At 37.4% G+C, this 21,467-nt stretch overlaps 1 pseudogene; it reads left to right on the forward strand.

The window, feature by feature from the left end:
• Positions 1–4,693: 4,693 nt before the first annotated feature.
• LOC150063405 (heterogeneous nuclear ribonucleoprotein A1-like) lies at positions 4,694–15,801 on the forward strand (annotated as a pseudogene).
• The last annotated feature ends 5,666 nt before the right edge of the window (positions 15,802–21,467 follow it).

A 21,467-nucleotide genomic window follows, 5' to 3' on the forward strand; every position in this document is an offset into this window, starting at 1 on the left:
TTAAATGATTTTCAGCATCTCTTAGGGGATATTAATTGGCTATGGCCCTCAATGGGGCTATCTACAGGACAACATAAACCCTTATTTGAGATATTACGAGGGGATCCTGATCCCTCATCTCCTAGGGAGCTTACTCCAGAAAGAAGAAAAGCCTTGCTTCTTGTAACATTTTAATCCTTCTAGAAGTCATAAACCTTTAGTATTGTAGAAAGATAGTTTCTCTGGACACTGGAAAGGACCTGACCCTGTCCTCATGTAGGGGCGAGGAAGTGTTTGTGTTTTTCCACAGGATGCTGACAGTTCCATTTGGGTGCAGGAGAGACTGATACGTCAGACAGTGGAGGCTCCTCGGAAGCATGTCCGTCATGATGAAGACTCTTCTACTTAGCACGAGTACCTTTCCTGGAATGAATCCACTCAGCAATGATACACGACCCTATCAACGTCACTGAGGACCACACTGCTGGGAACCTGAACAATCTTGGTCACCCTCCGGGACTGGATGCCAAGAATCCTCAAGAGCTAATTTTGTGTCTCAGTCATTTTTTATCAAAATCCAACTGAGGACTGGAATTGTTGTGCTTAATCAACAAGTTGATTTATTGCAAGAACAATTGAATATTCTGGAGCAGGTGATGAACATCTCTTGTGTAGCTGCTTATTCCGGATTTTGCTTGATGGGAGTACCATACAACAATTTCAGCCGAGTGGCTAATCTGTCTAAAGAACTTGGACATAACATGGAATTGCTTGTGTGAAATAATGCAAAGTCAACCCGTAGACAGCAAATGCTAATATGACAGGCATTTGCTGCCATGGAAACAGGTGCCTCCCCTCAGGTCTGGCTTGCATAAATGGATGGCTGGTAGTCAGAGACAGGTAAGTCCCAGTTATTAGCCTATCAACCTAAGACAGGAGCCAAGTATAGAGTACTTAGTGATCCCATGATGTTAAGAAGACTAACAAGCTTGCAGACACCTAAGACAGGCACAGTCGATCTGATATGATGGCAGCCCCACATATCCTAGGTCTTCTCCTTTTTTTCCTTTCTTTTCTTTTCTTTTCTAAAGTAAAAAAGGGGGAGATGTTGAAGACCATTGCTTTCAGCCTCCTGAGGAAGTAAGATTATAAGATGGCACCTGGCAGCTCGCTAATGAGTCAGTACTTTTGCTGACCAGGAAGTTTCTTTGCATTTGTTGATTTGCTTCTTCCATGCAACTGACAAGATAAAATAATGGCATTTGTAGGGCCGTGGATGAATCTAGAGAGAATCATGTAAAGCCATATAATGAATGATTGTTGTCCTTAATGTACTATGTTATCTCTCATCTCTGTTGCTGTCCCTTGGTTATATCATATTGTTACATTGATATATTGGATATATTTGTATTTGGTTATTTGAAATTGGATAGGGAAGGGGGGAAAACAAGATGAGGGATGGGGTGGGGGGGAGGGTAATGGGGACCAAGACATGTGAAAGGGTATCAATGTATGTGAATTAATGCACCTTCTATTTGGCAAATATCATGTAACCCTTTTATTAATTACAATAAAAAATATATATATAAAGAAACCTCCAAAAAAACGTATGACTCTATAGACATAATGTTTTATTACATAGATTAATATGTATCTATAATATATAAACCCTTAGCCTAATTTTGATTATGTTCTAAAAACTAAGTGCCAGTGATTGTATATAGAGATTCCCTTCTTGAATACTTGTTTGTTAAACAGTTCATTTGAAATATTATGTAAAACTCAATGTTAATAAATTCTTTAATAAAAAAGTTAGCCTTGATATCAATATTTGCAGTGAAGCTGAATTAAATAAGACATTCCAGTGTTAGCACAGATAAGTAATAGTGTTGAATAGTGTTGAATCCCAATGCTGATTCCAAATGTATGGATACATGAAAGCAGACTGCCTTCAGTTATCAGTGGATTCCAACTGTGTTGTCACAGAAAGCATTTGTATCTCATATAACAATAAATTCTACATGAATTGAGAAGTATAAAATGTGAAAATTATGTTTTTTATGAAGAAAAATTAAAGAACATCGTGTGTCTGTGTGTGTGTGTGTGTGTGTGCGTGCGTGCGTGTGTGTGTGTGTGTGTGTGTGTCATAAGGCTTGAACTCGGCCAGGGCACTGTCCCTGAGCTCTTCAGCTCAAGGCTACCACCATACCCTTGAGCCAAGCCCCATTTCCCATTTTCTAGAGGTTAATTGGAGATAAGACTCTCAGTTCCTTTAGTGGCCAGGCTGGCTTTGAACCTTGATTCTCAAATCTCAGCCTCCTGTGTAGTTAGGATTATAGGCGTGAGCCACCACGCCCAGCTGGAAGAACATCTTTTTGAGCCTGGGTTACACAAAGCCCAACCTAAAGAGAAAGAGCAATAAGTTGAATAATATTGAGCACTCTCTGTTTAACATATGTAGCATCATAAAAATAAGAGAAACTTCTGATTGTTATATATATATCACTGTAAGTGTCTAGTTGTCTAAAGTAAGTAAATAACTCCTGCAAGTTAATTCTCTTATACCATTATCTTGGAAAGTTTCAGATACACAAATGCTTTGATTCAGGAGCTCTACTCAGGCATTTACCCAATAAAAAGGCAAAAGAATTTACCAATAGGAAGATTAAGAAGGAATTATGGAATGTTTTTTCAATGGAGTACTCTGTAAGAATTACAGTGGAGTTGGGTGATGGTGATTCTTGCCTATAATCCTAGCTACTTAAAAGACTGATATTGGAGAATCTTGCCTCTAAGCTAGTCTAGGCAAACAAATCCATGAGACTCATCTCAAATAAACAGGAAAAAAAAGCTGGAAACTGGAGGCACAGCTTAAATGACAAAGCACCAATGATAGAGTAAAAAGACAAACAAGAGGGCAAAAGTCCTGTGTTCAGCCCTACTACACACACACACACACACACACACACACACACACACACACAGTTAAAGTGGCTAGCTAAGTCACATAACATTGAGAGGGATAAGTAAGCTTTGCATAAAGTACATGTCCTTACATTTTTAAGTATGTAAGACAATGCTATGCATTATATGTAAACATTTGTCATAAGTAGCTGTAACAAATGTGAAATGAAACATAGGGCTTACATCTAGAGATCATTATTAACCTATGTCTATTGCATACTTTTTAAACTTTGCAATATGCAAATGGGTACTTATTAACCATTTAATACCTGTTTATACACATGAAATCTGTAAGGTTAAAACCTTACAGATATTTTCTACAACAGAATGAAGGGCAAGCTGTTTAATGAAGAGACCTCTCTTGAGAAGTCAGACAAGATTCCACCCTCCTCCCAGTGCATAATCCACACCCAGTTCAGACTATTTCAGCTTCCGTGTTCTCATGTTCTCACCTTCTGTGGCAATGGTTAATTCCTTAGATACAACACTGGATCCCTGTCGTGGTATTTACCTTCAAACATCTTCCCAATGTGTCTGCCTTCTCCATCCTACCTAGCTAAAACATCCCCAGCCCCACACACATACACAGAATCTTCTTGTCCAACCAGGACATTGCAAGAGACCCCAAACAACCTGCTCTAGCTATTTCTACTTATACACCTCAGCTTCATGGAACATGAGATGTTCTGGGAGCCATTTGTCAAGCATGTCTGAAACTACCAATAACGTGGCATTAATAAAACATCTCTCTCCTCATGAGCACTTAAGGGATGTTCTCATTAACTGAACCTTAGATGATGTCTGCAGAGTAACTTGTTTTCTTGAGTAGTACTTGCTCATGTGCAGAGCTAGCTTTCCCATTTGATATTCTGCCTAAATATCTGTAACTCCAAGTTCAATACCTTAGTGACCAATGCTCCAAGACTTTATTGTCACCATTGAAGCTATTTTCTCATATTCTTCATACATAATACATAAAGCTGAACTGGCATTTAGTGACATTTTCTTATAATACATCATCTTTAAGAAGCGGGTTATTTTTTTGCAATGTAACACTTTTCCTTTCTACTAAAAGATGTCTTAACTTTCAACAAAGTCAAATTCTCTGACAATTCAAACGACATTTTTACAGAGAAATTTTGCATCCTAATCACTCAAGAAAATGTGCCCAGAGAAACAAATATTAATCTAAAACAACAAGGAAGAATTTAATGTATATGTTATTTTATTATCAGGGTGATGTATAGAGGGGTAACAGTTGCATTTATAAGATAATGAATATAATACTGCTCAAACATTGTTACCCTTTCCCACTTTCCCTCCCTCCCCCCAACCCCTTCCAATCATTTTCTTTTCACTCTTCCCTTCCCTATTCCCACTAGCTTTTATTGAATAGTGGGAAATTTCCTTAACTTCACCAAGTCTTACTTTGTGGTAATGATATTTGTCCTTACCTCATCAGTCAGCAGTTAAGAGTCACAAAATATACAAAAGATCTGTCTAGAGAAGTAACTGGCATGCAACAAGTAGCCAGGATACAACCCAATATTGTCATTATTACCATTACCAGAACTTGTAAGGTCTATGTTCCAAAGATAGCAGAGATTTAGTTCTTTTCAGTCCATATTTATACACATTATATTATTCATAGTGGATTTTTGGTGACATGTCAGAAGACAAAGAAGTGGAGGGTAGGTGTAGGTGTAAAAAGTGAAGTTGAAGCCAAAGAAGTATAGACAGAGCACGGAAGATGAACTTTGTCTACTTTGTAGCTGTGTCTGAGCTGACTCTCCTGACAGGTGAGCACTTCACTTATTACTGGAAATAAATGGGTGAATATGTAAGTGACTATAATTTGTAATTTTGATCTTATTTTTGCTGTTTCTACTCTTTAAAATTACTAGATATCTTCATTTTATACAAATACTGGAGCTTGACATTAAACAGGAATCTCAAGAACCCATTTCATATTTCTACCTTTCTTTGGAACTTCTATTTGACATCTTGTGTGTAAGTCTCTTGATAATCATACTTCCTGAACCTCAAGAAATTCATAAAACCTTTGTACAGGCCATGGTCCAGAAAAGTCTTTTATTCTTAACCCTAATCTTAGGGTTGTTCCATGCTTTTTCCAAGAAGATTGTTTTGTCTTCTAAAATCTGTTCCAACTCCAGAATAGAACTTTGCCTAGAATGAGACTGGACATGAATTTCTATCTTTGACCTACATAGTCTGACTTCCTCATCATAGTTGCTACAGATCCCAAGAATCTTTATGTCTGATTTTCTTCTTAGATGATTCTTTACATCCTATCTAAAAACCCTGCATTATCTTTAACGAGAGAAAGAGGATAATAATGCCCCTGCATCTTCTCTATTTTCTCCCCATTAACAATACCCCCTATCCTCTCAAGGATGTTGTCAGTAGTAGTATTTCAAGCAAGTTATTACTTAGACTGAAATTGGAAACATGTTTATAAGCCATTCAATCAAGTTACATTAAATGATATGTGTTTTATTTTAGCATACACATTTAGTATTGGCAAGTTTTAGCAAACAAAGGTATCCCAGTAGATGTGGAATCTAGAGGATTTTAAAGGCAATGAATATTATTACAAAAAAAATCCAAGTTTAAGAAATAATTATTTGATATAGTATGCACAGTAAATGTGAGTGAAATTTCTCAGTGATGATGTCTTAGTAAAAAAAAAAAAAAGCAGTGAATCATTCCTTATCCGAACACCTTATCTAAGGAGTGACAGTCTTGCTTGATAGACACTTAGGAACCAGTGACATAAAAGCATCACTCAACGGGGCTGGGAGTTTGGCCTAGTGGTAGAGTGCTTGCCTAGCATGCACGAAGACCTGGGTTCGATTCCTCGGTACCACATACATAGAAAAAACCTGGAAAAGGTACTGAGGCTCAAGTGGTAGAGCTCTAACCTTGAGAAAGTCCAAGACAGTGCTCAGGCCCTGAGCTTAAGACCAGGACTGGTGGAAAAAAAAAAAAAAGCATCACTCAAGGGTTAGATTTGTGACTTGAAGAATAGAGGTTCAAACTCCAGTACCGCCATCAAAAAGATTATCATCCAGTATTTTGGGGGGAGATCCTGGGGCTTCTACTCAGCCTGGACATTGTCCCTGAGCTCTTCAGCTCAAGGTTACTGCCCAACCCTTGAGCCAAGACTCACTTCCCATTTTCTAGAGGTTAACTGGAGATAAGAGTCTCAGGTCCTTTTGTGCCCAAGCTGGTTTTGAACCTTGAACCTCAGATCTCAGCCTCCAGGATAGCCTGGATTACAGGCATGAGCCACTTCACCCGGCCAATTTTCTTTTTTGTTTTGGGTTTGTTTTTTTTTTTTGTGGGTCATGGGGTTTGAACTCAGCCTGGGCACTGTCCCTGAGCTCTTCAGCTCCAGGCTACCACCACCATACCCTTCATACCCTTGACCTAAGCTCCACATCCCATTTTTCTAGTGGTTAAATGGAGATAAGAGTCTCAGATCCTTTTTGCCAGGCTGGCTTTGAACCTTGATCCTCAGTTCTCAGCCTCCTGAGTAGCTTGAGTAGCTAGGATTACAGGTGTGAGCCATCGAGCCTGGCTTATCATCCACATTTTTTTTTTTTGCCAGTCCTGGGTTGAGCTCAGAGCCTGAGCACTGTCCTTGGGCTTTCCTCAAGGCCAGTGTTCTACCTTGAGCCACCGCACCACTTCTGGCTTTTGCTATGTATGTCGCACCAAGGAATCAAACCCTGGTCTTTATGCATGGTAGGCAGGCACTCGACCACTAGGCCAAACACCCGGTCCTCATCCAAATGTTTTTAATGACTACTTCTTTGTCTCACTCTCTGCCCTACATTTGGCTAGCTGATTAACACTTGGATACTCCATCTCTTGCTCCAAGGGTAAGTTCAAGCTAGAAAAGGCTCTGCTGTGTTTAGGGAAGCTTTACCCAACCCTATCAGTAGCCACTGAAGAGCCCTGAAGTAGGCTCCTTTTTTTTTGTTCTCTCTAGCCTTGCTTTTTCCAGGGATTCTTGTTGTGTAATAAACATTCTATGCCACCTATATGTGTGTGGTATCATTAATCTTGGTCTCCAAGATTGCCCATTCTGTCTCTGCAGAGTGAGTAACAATATATAATACACTAGAATCAAAGAGGCACCCCCTTCCCAGGACCAAAATACTAAATTCTCTTAGCAATGAAGGGCAAGGAAACTCACAACAGAGCAGATTTTCCACCCAAGTGTTCTGCAAAGTGTTGGGAGGGTGTTGCTTGCTTGGTTTATCTGTTATGCATAATTGCATAACAGACTGAACACATGCTTGGTCTGGATGTTTATGATCATCACCAGAGTTCATGGAGTTTGCTTGGAGGAAAATTATGGCAGTAAAATGTAGCCATACATAAACCAAGAAAAATCCTGCCAGATATGGATTGTTGAATCATGTATAGTAGAATCTGTGTTTTATCACAGCAGAAATTTTTCATGCTGCCTATTGTCTGAGGTTATTTTCCCAATGATTTTATATAAAATAACTATAACTAATGGAATAATAGAGCACAACTCATAATAAAAGTAAGATATTACTTATATATTATATTTCTATACTGTATTAGAGATTTGACAAGATATACCTTTCACACTCTGAATTTTCTAAGAGAAGTGTTTACCAGTCTGATGGATATGTGGGTTTTATTTACACACACACACACACACACACACACACACACACACACGGTACTTGTATTTGATACATAGGAAACAAATGATGTCAACATTCTTCTCTGACTTAAAGGGAAACTTGTCTAAAATAAATCTGATTTCCACTATGAAATGCTTTAGGAGAGATGGGTTAGATAGTGCTCTAAAACACTGAAGCAATGCCTCTTCTGCTGTTCCTATATGGTCATGCTTCCTTGTGTTTATTTTCTCTGCATCTCAGAAGCCGAGAATGGAGCAGCTCTGCAAGATGGAACTTTAGGGAATTATTCTTGTGTATGCTTTGTAATCTCACAAGCTATTCTGCATCTGTTTATTCATTTCCTGCTAGTGACTAAATGGATGTCTTTAATGTCTCTGCAGATGAAAGCCCAGGAGACAGGCAGACAAGAGCATTATCACTGATCAACATCAACCAGTGATTACTGAGCGTCCTCTGTGGTCAGGACAAGAGGCAGATGATGGAAACAAGGATAGGTTAATCCACATAATGAGACACTTCCTGCAAAGCTGACTAACTTGCCTTCTGGGACAGAGATATTTATAAGAGCGAAGAAAGGAGTAGTTGAGTTATTTTGTAAAACTTAAAAGCAATAGCCAGTAGCTACTGGGCTTCCATCATTGCAGGACATCACAAAGCAGCAAACATGCACTGCACATAAAATGAGTGTAAAAAAAAATAAATGTGTAGGTTTGAAAGCTATAGGTATTAATGACTATCAAAACTGATTTTACATTAATACACATAGATGAGTTCAAGAGTGAAATAACTAAATCATTGTTATTTAAAATACAATATGTTTTACATGAAGCAAATTTTCCTACAGAAAAAATATTGTCCATTTGCAATAACTAAAGAACATTTGCATACATCCCCCAAGCATTTTTCTAATATACATGCATTCTTATCTTTAAAACTACCACACGTTGTTCATTTGTTCCCCAAAATGGGTGTAGTAATTTAAACTTCCTCAAACCAGGGAGAAGGAGTTTTCATCAAAGGATATTTTTGCTAAATTGGGGCTCAACTTTTAAAAAAAATACTTCCTTTTTTTTTTTTTTTTTTGATCAGTCGAGGGGCTTGAACTCGGCCTGGGCATTGTCCCTGAGCTCTTCAGTTCAAGGCTACCAACTTGCCCCTTGAGCCACGTGCCACTTCTGGTTTTCTGGTGGTTAATTGGAGATAAGAGTCTCATGATCTTTAGTGCCAGGGCTGGCTGATCCTCAGATCTCAGCCTCCTGAGTAGGTAGGATTGTAGACATGAGCCACCACGCCCAGATAGATATATGCAGTATGATAGATATAGTTATTGTAAGGCTTCTTTCCATTTTTCTGTAATTCTAAATGAAATTGATCGTCTTATAATATTTTCTTGGTCACTCAAGCTTACTTTTCTGTACTTCTATAAATTGTCTCATAGCTTTTTCCCATTTTCACTGAAGTTTTAATATTCTTCTACTGATTTGTTGGAGTTCTTTATACATCCTTAACACTAACCCTCTGATGGTTGTATGCACTGAAAATATGTTTAGCAGATTGTCTTTTCCATTTCCTTAAGATAATTTTGATATAGTTTGTATTTCTATATAATTGCGTCCATAGATCTTTTCTTTTACAGTCATAGCAGCACTGTTTGTAACAATAGAAAAGAAACACCATAATAACATAGAATCAGGAAAATGAAGGCTATGACTTGATAAACAAATGGAGATATATTAAAACGGTAGAATGCTATGCAACAGTAAATTAGATATATATCACCACAGAAAAATCATAAACAAAAATTTGAGTGAGAAAAATAGGAGACAAAACAATATAAAATGAAAATATTTCAAGCACATTCAAATGATTTACCATAAATTACAAAGAAGTATATGAGAAGAGATCACATTTATTATACAGCTCTTTGCAGGCTTGCTTGCTTTCTTCCTTCCTTCTTTCCTTTTTTTTAAAAAAAATTTTGGTGGTTCTGGGATTTTTAATTCAGAACCTCATGCTTGCTTGGCTTACTTGCTCAGATGGGACTTTACTACTTGAGCCATGCCTCCAGGCATGCCTTTTGCAGGTTATTTTAGAGATGAAAGTCACAGCATTTTCTTCCTATGCAGATCTTGAATCCATGATCCTCTAGTTCTCAGCCTCCTGTATAATTAAGCTTAGAGGCAGGAACCAGCACCTGGCTGGTTACTATATTTTTGGCATCTTGGAGTATCAAATTTATCAACAGCAGCAGCTCTGATGCCTATGTCTAACTCTAATGAGCCATATCCATCTTCCTCAGCAGTCATGTGGAAGAAAGCAACAGTTTGAATTCTAAAGATGTCATTTAATTAAAGATTGAGGCCATTATCATCACTCAAGTAAAGAGGATCATCATGTTCTGCCACATTTACATATACAAACATATCACTGTGAAAATAACAAGCTGTAGTTAATATCACAATAGAATTTGGACTCAGATTTGATATTTAATTCTCCAAAACTCTAGGCACGCCAGAAGTCTAAATGAAACCTAAACTGAAGATGGAAAACCTGCTATATAAACTTGGGTTTGAACAGAGTTACAGAAGTTAACTTTTACAACCTGTAACATCACCACTAGAGCAAAGCTGTAATGACTTCCAGCTCCAGACTGCAACAATGCTAGAAATAACATTGGTCTCTACATTGTCTATAAGCCAGTGTGACAGTGCCATTGCTGGTGCCTTGAACTGGATGGTTATTAAATCAAACATGTTAATCCTTGATAATTAGTTTTTAGTGGAAAGAAATCAGTGACAGGTTTATTTTAAATCATACGTGAAAGTCAGTAGAAATATAGGAGTGGCCATCCTGATAATGGAATGTGCAAACAGAAAAAGCGAGTGTATTTATTGCCCTTGATCCTTTCCCAAACAATTAGAAGTTAGCCCTTTCAATGTGTTTACCCTCATTTTTGGCGTTGAAATCCATGATGTTTAATCTTCAGCTAGGAATATCTGCTTGAGTGAAGATAACTTCCTAACCAATGGTCAACAATGTCAATGTCAAGGAAAAAAGAAGATAGTGATGAGAACAAGAAGTCTATGGACTATGTGGAAGCTAGATCTAAGATACACAGGGTCATATTAAATAAAACAGGTCTCTAGGCATTCACACACAGTAAGACCAAACGAGGACCCTCAGGAGAGGAACACACAGACACAATGCCTATGCACATCTGATCGTATGAAATAATATTTATCAAAATGAACTCTAAGAAATGGAAAAAAGAGGTTACTTATTTTTAGCTGTTTTTATCTTTTCTTTTTGTTCTGTCTGTTCATTTATGTGTCTAGTAGTGGTAAGGGGAGGCACAGAAATGGAGGAATAAAGGGGAAACAAATGCAGCAAAGGTACTCACTGGACAGGATGTTGAAAATGACCTATATAGCTTGTGGGTGGGGATGGGAGGGGAAATGTGGAAGAAAGTGAGAGAAGAGGAGACCCCGTCTAAAAAGAAATGTACTCTTTACCTGACATATGTAACTGCAATACCTCTGTATATCACCTTTATAATAACAATAAAAATTTTAAAAAGAAATCAATAGAATTCTCCTAAATCTTTGAATATGCTAAATACATATACTTTTAGTTTTCAGGGCAGCTTATATGAATTTCCTTAACATAGCTACTGTCCAGAGCCATTTAATAGTTGAATACTCACATGTTAGGTAGAAAGCTCTTCTTGATAACAATAAAACAAGTGCAGGTCCATGACTTTCCTGGTGCCTCTGCCCATTTCCCACATTTCAGAAGCTCCTTCATGAGTTTCTCAGTGGTAAGAGAAACCACAGCGTCATCACTGACACAGCCGTTGACTGTGGTGCAGATGCTCAAGAAATATCTTAGTTGGAAAAAAGTCTGATCACATCTGGAATTCGCAGTTCTTTGAAGCTTGGGATAGTCATCTTGGTATTATAATTATTGGTTCTCTCGCGATACCATGCAGACACAAACTGTCATTATCTTCTTCTAAAAATCAGCTTACTGTGTTTTGGGTCTATGAAGTTGAATGCAAGAATATCATTAGGTTAGGCATGTTTGAGCTCATAGACGTTAGTCACACTAGGAAACATTTGATTCAGATGCCTTCCAGAACATGCCACTGAAGACAAGGGAGTAGAGAGACCAAGATGATGATGAAGACATTTTAAGTAAAGGGAGCTTATGTTTGCAGGACAAGAAACTAAGATACGCTTCTTTTAAGAATTCACTCAAACTTTAGCCATTCTTCAAGAAACCAGATGGTTTCAGCAAGACAAGATCAATAATGATTGAATATTTGGTACTGGTGCAATGGAAATGTCAACTAGCTAGACAATAATCAGACTTATGGAAAAAGAGAAGAGAGAGGAAGAGGGGGAAGAGGAAAGATGAAAAACTCATCTTTGCTGTAGCTGCTGTATGCAACTTTCCTGCAGGTATCCTCAGGATAGAGCTCTTTTTTTTTCCCACAGAGCCCTTAGATGTCAGTTTTCCCTAGATACTCTTGGTTAAACCCTGTTATTCGGAACTAGATATTAATAGCTCCCCTTTCATTTCAAGAGTCCCACTTTGAAGGCTAGCTTCCATGTTCATCCCACACACATCTTCAGTACATGTCACTGAAGAGATTAACCAGAGTAGACAGAGTATATTCCATGTAATCACAAAATTTCTAATGAATTAATTCTTTGGAAAATACAAATCCAAAGGCAGTTTTGCTTTAAATCTTATATGAACTTCAGTATACATAGCAGACTGGGCATTCTGAATAACTACATATGGAAACATAGTGGGGAAAGTACAGCACTAGATTTCATAAACAAATGGAAAAAGAAATCCATGTCCTGAGGGATAATACTATTTTAAAAGTAAATAACATATAAAGTGGAAATACTTCATAACAAACATAAGGAACAGAAAAATAAATGAAATATATCATAATGCTAAAAAGCAGTTGTTTGTCCTTGGAGTAAAGGGTTAGAAGCACTTGTGTTTTTTTAATCTTTTTTATACCTTTCTATAGTTCTGTTTTTTATGTTAAGTACATATTGCTTTTATAATCAGCAAATATCCAGACTACCTCATAAAAAGCAAAACCTAATTGCAAACTACAATACATACTTAAAGCAATTCAAAGAAAACTGAAGGTAAAAGGATATAAAAGGTATACTAAAATATGTAAGCAAACCAAAGACCTGGATATCTGACAATGTACAATTCAAACTGTGAAGCACTGAATAGTACATATAAAGACACATTTCAATGAATTATGAAGGCCACTAATTACAAAAGGCTATGAATACTTCACATAAATCTAAGTAATCTAGAAGCCTTGAAAAGTAAGAAGCGTAAGAGAAGCAACAATAGACAAAATTTTAGATACGATCATGTTTGTTCCGAGTAAACACAATACTCTAATAGAAACTGATGCAACTCACAAAGAAGACTTTCATATGCCTTAGTAAAATTTATAAAAGTATGTTCTAATGACAGTGTGATAAACTGTACACTTCAATTTTAAATCTTCTGTAACTTGGAATTTTAGCAACACAGCATCACACCACTCTTGGATCAAAGAAAAAAATGGAAAACTAAAATTTCTGGGTTTCTAAGAAATACTGCTATAACTATTTATCAGAATTTATGAGAGTACAATTAAAACAATAACCAGATAAAAAATGGTAGCAAGTTGTAGTGTACTGGTAGAATGCCTGCCTTGAATTCCATCCTTAATATCATTTAAAAAAGAGAGAGAGAGAGAGATTACTTGGGCTGGGAGTTTGGCCTAGTGGTAGAGTGCTTGCCTAGCATGAATGAAGCCCTGGTTCAATTCCTCAGTACCACATATGCAGAAAAAGCCAGAAGTGGTGCTATGGCTCTTGTGGTAGGCACTAGTCTTGAGCAAAAAGTGTCCAAGGACAGTGCCCAGGCACTGAGTTCAAGTCCCAGGATTGGCAAAAAAAGAGAGAGATTACTTGCACATATTAAACATTTTAATGACCCACCCCCAAAAGAACATTCTGTCACCACAGTCTTTCCAAGAGCCATTTGATCTCTGGGACTCCACTTTCCCCAGTGCTTCTACTGCCTCTCACATTGAGAATCAGACTTCTTTCTTAACTTTAGCTACACACATAATTAAAGATGAAAGAAAATGATACCTGATTTCAAACATCCAAATACAAATAAATTCAATATATCAGATAACAAAGTGAGAGGAAGGGGGGAAAACCAAGATGGGTGGGGGGTGTGGGGGGGAGGGAAATGGGTACCAAGACATGTGAAAGGGTATCAATGTATGTGAATTAATGCACCTTCTATCTGGCAAATATCATGTAACCCTTTTACTAATTACAATAAAAAAATAATTATTATATATATTAAAAAAAAGAAAATGATACCTGAGATTTGCGTTAACATAAAAGGTAGAAAGAAATGAAGGTGGGGGAAGAAATGAAATGAGAAAAGTGTTGATAAAACTGTGTATATGTCTTTTATTTTGCTTTAGAAATAGGACAAGTTTAACATACATATCCAATCTAAACAAAAAGTCTGAACAAAAAGTCCACCAATACTCTGTATCTACAAAAGATAATTTATTCTGTTTCCTATTCTATCAATTCCAAATTAGAAATTTGTGTTACAAACCGCTAGAATCATTTCATTAAAATCTTATTCTTGGTTCCATAAAAAAAAAAAAAAAACTGTGCTTAGCTTTTTCTTCATGGCTGCGACTGAGGAAGCATCGCCAAGTGTCTCCCCACCCTCTTCTTTTTTGTTTTATCTTTTTTTATTAAATAATTTATTAACATTGATTTTAACATCATATTTCAGATACTTGTTTAACAAACAAGTATTCAAGAAGGGAATCTCTATATACAATCACTGGCACTTAGATTTTAGAGTATAATTAAAATTAAGCTGAAGGTTTGTATGTCATAGATACATACTGATGCATGTAATAAAACATTATGTCTATAGAGTATATAGCCCATCAACAGTCTGAAGTCTGGAAGTCTAATATCAAAATGCTTTATAATGTTGCCTTTCTTTCTCTCTCTCTCTTTCTTTTTTCCTCTCTCCTCCTCTCCCCCTCTCCCTCTCTTTTCTTCTCCTCCTCTCCCTTCTCCCCCTCCCCCTTTCCCCCTCTCTCTTTCTGTTTGCTTGCCTTCACGTCTAAGTCAGAGTCTCCTAAGGAGCCCGAACAGTTGCAGAAGCTCTTCATGGGAGGGCTGAGCTTTGAAACCCCCCATGAGAGTCTGAGGAGCCATTTTGAGCAATGGAGAACCCTCAGGGACTGTGTGGTAATGAGAGATCCAAACACCAAGCGTCCCAGGGGCTTTGGGTTTGTGACTTATGCCACTGTGGAGGAAGTGGACGCAGCTATGAATGCAAGACCACACAAAGTGGGTGGAAGAGTCATGGAGCCAAAAAGAGCCGTCTCCAGAGAAGATGCTCAGAGACCAGGTGCCCACTTACCCGTGAAAAAGATCTCTGTCGGTGGCATTAAAGAAGACAACACCACCCGCGAGATGATTTCGAACAATATGGGAAAATTGCAGTGACTGTAATCATGGCTGACCGAGGCAGTGGGAAGAAGAGAGGCTTTGCGTGTGTAACCTTTAACGACCACGACTCCGTGGACGAGATTGTCATTCAGAAATACCAGACTGTGAATGGCCACAGCTGTGAAGTAAGGAAAACTTCACCAAAGCGAGGGATGGCTAGTGCTTCATTCAGCCAGAGGGGCAGAAGTGGTTCTGGAAACTTTGGTGGCAGTCATGGAGGTGGTTTTGGTGGCAATGACAGTTTTGGTTGTGGAGGAACCTTCCGTGGTCGAGGTGGCTTTGGTGGCAGCCGAGGTGGTGGTGGATATGGTGGCAGTGGGGATGGTTACAACGGATTTGGTAATGAGGGGAAAAATTTTGGAGGTGGTGGAAGCTACAATGATTTTGGAAATTACAGCAATCAGTCTTCAAATTTTGGGCCATGAAGGGAGAAAACTTTGGAGGCAGAAACTCTGGTCCCTACGGTGGTGGAGGCCAATACTTCTCCAAACCATAAAACCAGGGGTGGCTACCGTGGTTCCAGCAGCAGCAGTAGCTATGGCAGTGGCAGAAGGTTTTAAAATTACTGCCAGGAAACAAAGCTTAGCAGGGAAGGAAAGCCAGAGAAGTGACAGGGAAGCTACAGATTACAACAGATTTGTGAACTCAGCCAAGCACAGTGATAGCAGGGCCTAGCTGCTACAAAGAAGACAGGTTTTAGACAATACTCACGTGTGTGGGAAAACAAAAACAAAAACAAAAAACTCGAGGACTGTATTTGTGACTAGTTGTATAACAGATTATTTTAGTTTCTGTTCTGTGGAAAATGTAAAGCATTCCAACAAAAGGGTTTTAATGTAGACTTTTTTTTTTTTTTTTGGAAATGAGAATGACCTTCAGATTCATGTCAAATAGACCAGATCCTAAATTTTGAAGAGAAATAACTGGGGTTCCTGTGGTGGGGTTTGGTTGCTACAGCTTTGACAAAGTATGATCGATTCCATATTAAAATTCTCCCATTGATTGTCTAACTGTCCAATACATCTTGGTTAATATACACTATCCCTCGTCATCTGTTTTGTGTCAGTGTTGTCTTAGAAAAGGAAGGAAACTGGCTTTGTGTTTCTGATGATTGAGACAATCACAGCAGTAGTGAGGAAATACCAAAAGCCCCCAAACAGCTGTTACATGAAAGGTGACAACAGTTTGATAAGAACTTCCTTCCAAATCTTCCACAGTTTTGCTTCTGCTGTATTTAGAATGGAACATGACCAATACCTTGAGAAAGTTTAAGAAATCAAGGAATACATGTTTTTATCTAAGGTATTATGGTTCCAGACAAAGCTTAGCTTACTCTTACTTTTCCTGAAAACACCTCTGATCAGTATTTTCTGCCCCCTCCTCTACTGTTAGGTGGGCCTTGTTATTAGATTCCAGCGAACAGAACATGAGCACAGGAATATAAAATGTTTCCGAAATCAACCTCTGGAATCTCTTATATAATCTTTATTCCCTTATAGAAATGGAAAGGTAACAAAGGACAATGGAACCACTAAGTGATGGAGCCTGAGTATCTGAAACATTTTCTGTACAATGAAAAGTACAATAGCATTCATTCTGTTAAGCTCTGTGGGTTAATTGTAACAAACACTAGCCACATGTTTTACCTTGCCTGCCAAGATTCTGACTACTCAAGTCCAATAAGTCTCTTTAATAATTATTTTTTGGCTAGTACTGGGGTTAAACTCAGAGCTCCCACTCTTGCTTGGCCTTTTCAGTCGTGGTTTGCACTCTGCCCCTTAATCCATACCTTCAGCTGCAAATTTGTGTGGTTATTTGGAGACAAGAATCTCAGATTTGTCTGCCCAAACTACCCTCAAATCTTGATCCTCAGATTTTGGCCTCCTGATTAGCCAGGATTGCAGGTATGAACACCAATGCCCAGCTCTTTAATTATTTTTTCAAGATACAATAACTTTAAAAAATTCAAACCATATAAAATATACTTTCCAGTCACGATGCAATAAAATTAGGAAATTGATGATACAAAAGATTCTGGTACATTCTCAAATATTGGAAAACTAAAAATAATGCCCTTCCAATAAACCTACAAAGCACAAAAGAAAAATTAAGATGTAATTTTGAAATCTAGAGGATCACAGTTTAAAGCCAGTGCTGGCAGAAAAGACTGGGGGACTCCATCTTTAAAATGATCAGCACAAAGCTCAGCTGAACATGTGACTCAAGTGATAGTATGTTAGCCTTGAACAAGGAAGCTTAGCTACAGCTTGACACCCTAAGATTTAAAAGAAGAAAAAAAAGAAAGTTTCTTGTTTTTGTTTTGGCGGCCATGGGACTTGAACTCTGGGCCTGGGCATTGTCCAGAGCTCTGCAGCTGAAGGCTACCACCTTACCCCTTAGGCCACAGGGCCACTTCCCATTTTCTAGTGGTTAATTGGAGATAGTCGTACAGTCTATTTAGTCCCCAGGCTGGCTTTGAACTGCGATCCTCGGATTTCTGAGTAGCTAGGATTACATGCATGAGTCATCGCACCCAGCTTAGAAAGTAATTTTTTAAACAGATGAAATGAAAACACAGCATTTCAAAATTTATTTGTGAGGTGCTTAAAAAGCATCCCACACCTTAGAAATAAGAGCACATTATATTGTGGTTGTTTCTTTAGTAGATCTATAGCCCATCTCATCAACTACCTTCTAGTTTTCTTTTGGCCCACATGAGGAAGGAAACTATAATTTGATCTTTGTCTTTCTACTATCATTATTTATCCACCAAATAAATATGTTTGGAGAGACTACTGATTGACCTCTACTGCCAACTCACATAGGAGCTTATACATATCTATTGAAAGAAATTGTAGTTTGGAACAAAGGGTTGGGGAGGAAAGGAGGAGAGCTGGCACACCAGTTGTCTATGGTTAAAGATTGTGCATTTATGTCTATCTCACCCTTACATGTGATCCTCATTTCCTCTCTTTAACAGCCCTTTCAGAAAAGTAAGTCATTGAATCAGAAATCTAATCTGGTAACCTCTGGTGCATGAATTTCCCCTGACATTACCAACAAGATGGTGCCCAGCCTCCTTTGAACACCTCTCATAAGACTACCTAATACATCTTGAATCATCGAGATTCACACTAAAGTGATTGAGACTTCCTTTTCCATTTTGATTGGTAATTTGGTGACAATGGGATCATAAAGCATCGCTTGACTTGAAGTTCTTCCAGCTCAAGAGGTCTCTCCCCATAACACAGAGCAGTTTTCAGACAGGTCCTTCAGCCTCCAAGTACCAGAGATATTTTGCTGAAAGTTTATCCCTTTGAAAACTTCTTAGAAAACTCTATACTTGGGTACATCTCTTTGAACATGTTACATTTTCCCATGTAAACTTCAGGAAAGCACATATATGAAAGCCCTACTTCTCCTCACATTACATTAATCCTTTCCAAGGTAAACCAGTACCTAATGTTCTTTTAAATTAAAAAAGGGGAAATTCTGACTACACTCTTCCCCCATTTTATTCTGTTAAGAAAGATTCATCTTTTGATTTCACCTTCACACAATTTATATTCATTTTCCATTGGCCATTTCAGAGAACTCTTTTCAGATTTCTATAGTTCTCTATATCTTCCTTACAATATTGGAATTGCATGTATTACCTAAGGCTTGCTTTAGAGGAAGATGGTGTTTATAATTTAATTTACACAATCTTTCTAGTGACATCTGCCATTTGGATGGTGACTGTTTATTGTCTAAATTCGAGAACATATCTTATATATCTTCTATAGTCTTCAAAGAATAGTCAACATTACTGTTACATACTCTTCTGGAGCTAAAATTTATAGTTAAAGTTTATAGCTAAAGTTTTTAAGACTTTAAATATATTTGAGAATCTGAACTTTCAAGATACAATAACTGAATGTAACCACACTAATCAAATCCAGTTCTTAAACTTTCATCACATCCAAAATTTTTTCATAATCAGGTGAAATATATTAATTTAATAAGCTTCCTTTATTTACCACATCTGGTTAGTTAATATTTTAAATGATATCAAGTGAAACACATAAATTCAGATGTCTCCTGCAAAGGTGGTGTATGAATCTTACTCATTTTTATTAAAACACAATAAACACTGTCATTAATATAGCACTTTCAAACTAGAAGAAGTCAATACCTTGTACTTAGAATGACAAGTTAATAATCACTGCCATCCACAGATGCCAACAACAAAATCTGGTTTATAACAATTTGTTTGATCAAAGGCAATTTCAAGTGCAAAAAATAATTATATTTCCAGGAACAATGCACTCACAGTTAAAACAGACTTGATTACTTCCTGCCCTTCACATCTTCTTTGGAACTAACAGCACCTACTGCAAATACAGAACAAAAGCAATGGCACTGACACCACTGAGTTTGCAAATGCTACCAGAATATGTGGCATGCAGAGTGGGAGAAAGATAGGAAATAGAGGTGTCCTCAACAGAACTCTTAGGGAGTATCACTGAAACTATAAATAAGCTCTGTTAATAAAACCAGTTAATTTACCTTCAGCTCCTTCTGCAATGATTCCTGAGAAAATCAGTAATTTAACTAACTTGGTAAGTCAAGTTAAGTCATGTTCTGAGTATCTATCCAACATCCATGTTCAACTCAAGCCTCTCTGGTGTCTGCTATTAAAGCAAAGGCTTGATACCATTCCAACCCATTAAGTTTGACATGTACCATGTGGAAAATACACACAACTAAAGTGTGGTTCAGATATGTTTCAAGAAATAATATTTTTAAGATATCTTTGGATGATAATCAATGTTCTTCAATGACTGCTGGCATTAGCATTTAGATTCAACGATTCCTCACTGGCAAAAGCATTATGAAATGTTCAGCACTTCTGAACCCCCCACCTCCTAATGCTAGTAGATTCCATTACTCACATAACAATCAAAAACTCTACCACTGGAAAATAGAGACGTGGCAGAACACAAGTCTTGAGTGAAAAAAACAAGCAAGCTTGTAAGGTTGTAAGGCCCTGAATTCGAGCCCCCAGTACACACACAGAAATCAAACAAACAAACAAACAAAACCAACTAAGATATATTTCAAATAACTCTTATAGCTAACAGAGATCTTTGAAAAGTTTCAACAATAAGAACTGACCGATTTAATAAGCAATTACCTAATTTAGGATAGGTAAGGATTCTTTTAACTCTTGCTAAATGATTAGAAACTTTATAGAGAAAAAATTCTTTAATTTTATAAAATGTTAAATTCTGCACAACCAAAAAAGACTTCAAAATAAAAAATCCTAACTATTCAGGAGGTTGAGATCCAGAAGCCAGTCAGGGTAAAATAAAGTCTTTAAGACTATGCCTCCAAAATAATGGAAAACAGAGGAGCGGGAAGAGTGGTTCAAGGGCTAACTGGCAAAGCAAGACAAAGTTTAATCTCCAGTACTGCCAAAAGTAAAATTAAGGTGAACAAAAGACAAATAACATGTTGAGTGAGGCAAGTCAAGACGTAAGGAGCAAAAGGCGCATGGTATCCTTAATATGTGGCTATTAAATCCAAAGAGTAAAAGAGTGAGGACTCAATAACTGCATACCATAGCTATGGATATGATAATGGAACTATAAACATAACTATATAGACATAAAACCTATGACTCTATAGAAACAAAAGACAAATAACAAACAAAAACATAATTTCAGAAATTAATCACAAATAAAATGAAGAATCCTTATGTATCAATAAAACCTAGATACATAAAGCCATATAGCATGACGCTAAATGAAAGAACCTCCAGGATATAGAAACAAAAGCCGTATAATGAGTGATTGTTGTCCTTAATGTACTATGTTATCTCTCATCTCTTTTGCTGTCCCTTGGTTATCTCATATTGTTACAGTATCTCACTTTGTTATCTGATATATTGGATATATTTGTATTTGGTTATTTGAAACTGGATAAGGAAGATGGGAAAACAAGATGAGGGGTGGGGTCATGGGGAGGGAAATGGGGACCAAGACATGAGAAAGGGTATCAATGTATGTGAATTAATGCACTTTCTATCTGGCAAATATAATGTAACCCTTCTATTAATGACAATAAAAAATATATGAAAAAATATTAAAACCCAATTTAAGGAAAACTAAATGAAGGAACTCAGAAGGAATTTAAAAACTAAGAAAATATGGTTCATGACATTAAAAACACACTCAAGCTTATT

Source organism: Megascapheus bottae, chromosome 5 (genome assembly GCF_031878675.1).
Source record: "Megascapheus bottae isolate mThoBot1 chromosome 5, mThoBot2.hap1, whole genome shotgun sequence".
Taxonomy (NCBI): Eukaryota; Metazoa; Chordata; class Mammalia; order Rodentia; family Geomyidae; genus Megascapheus; species Megascapheus bottae.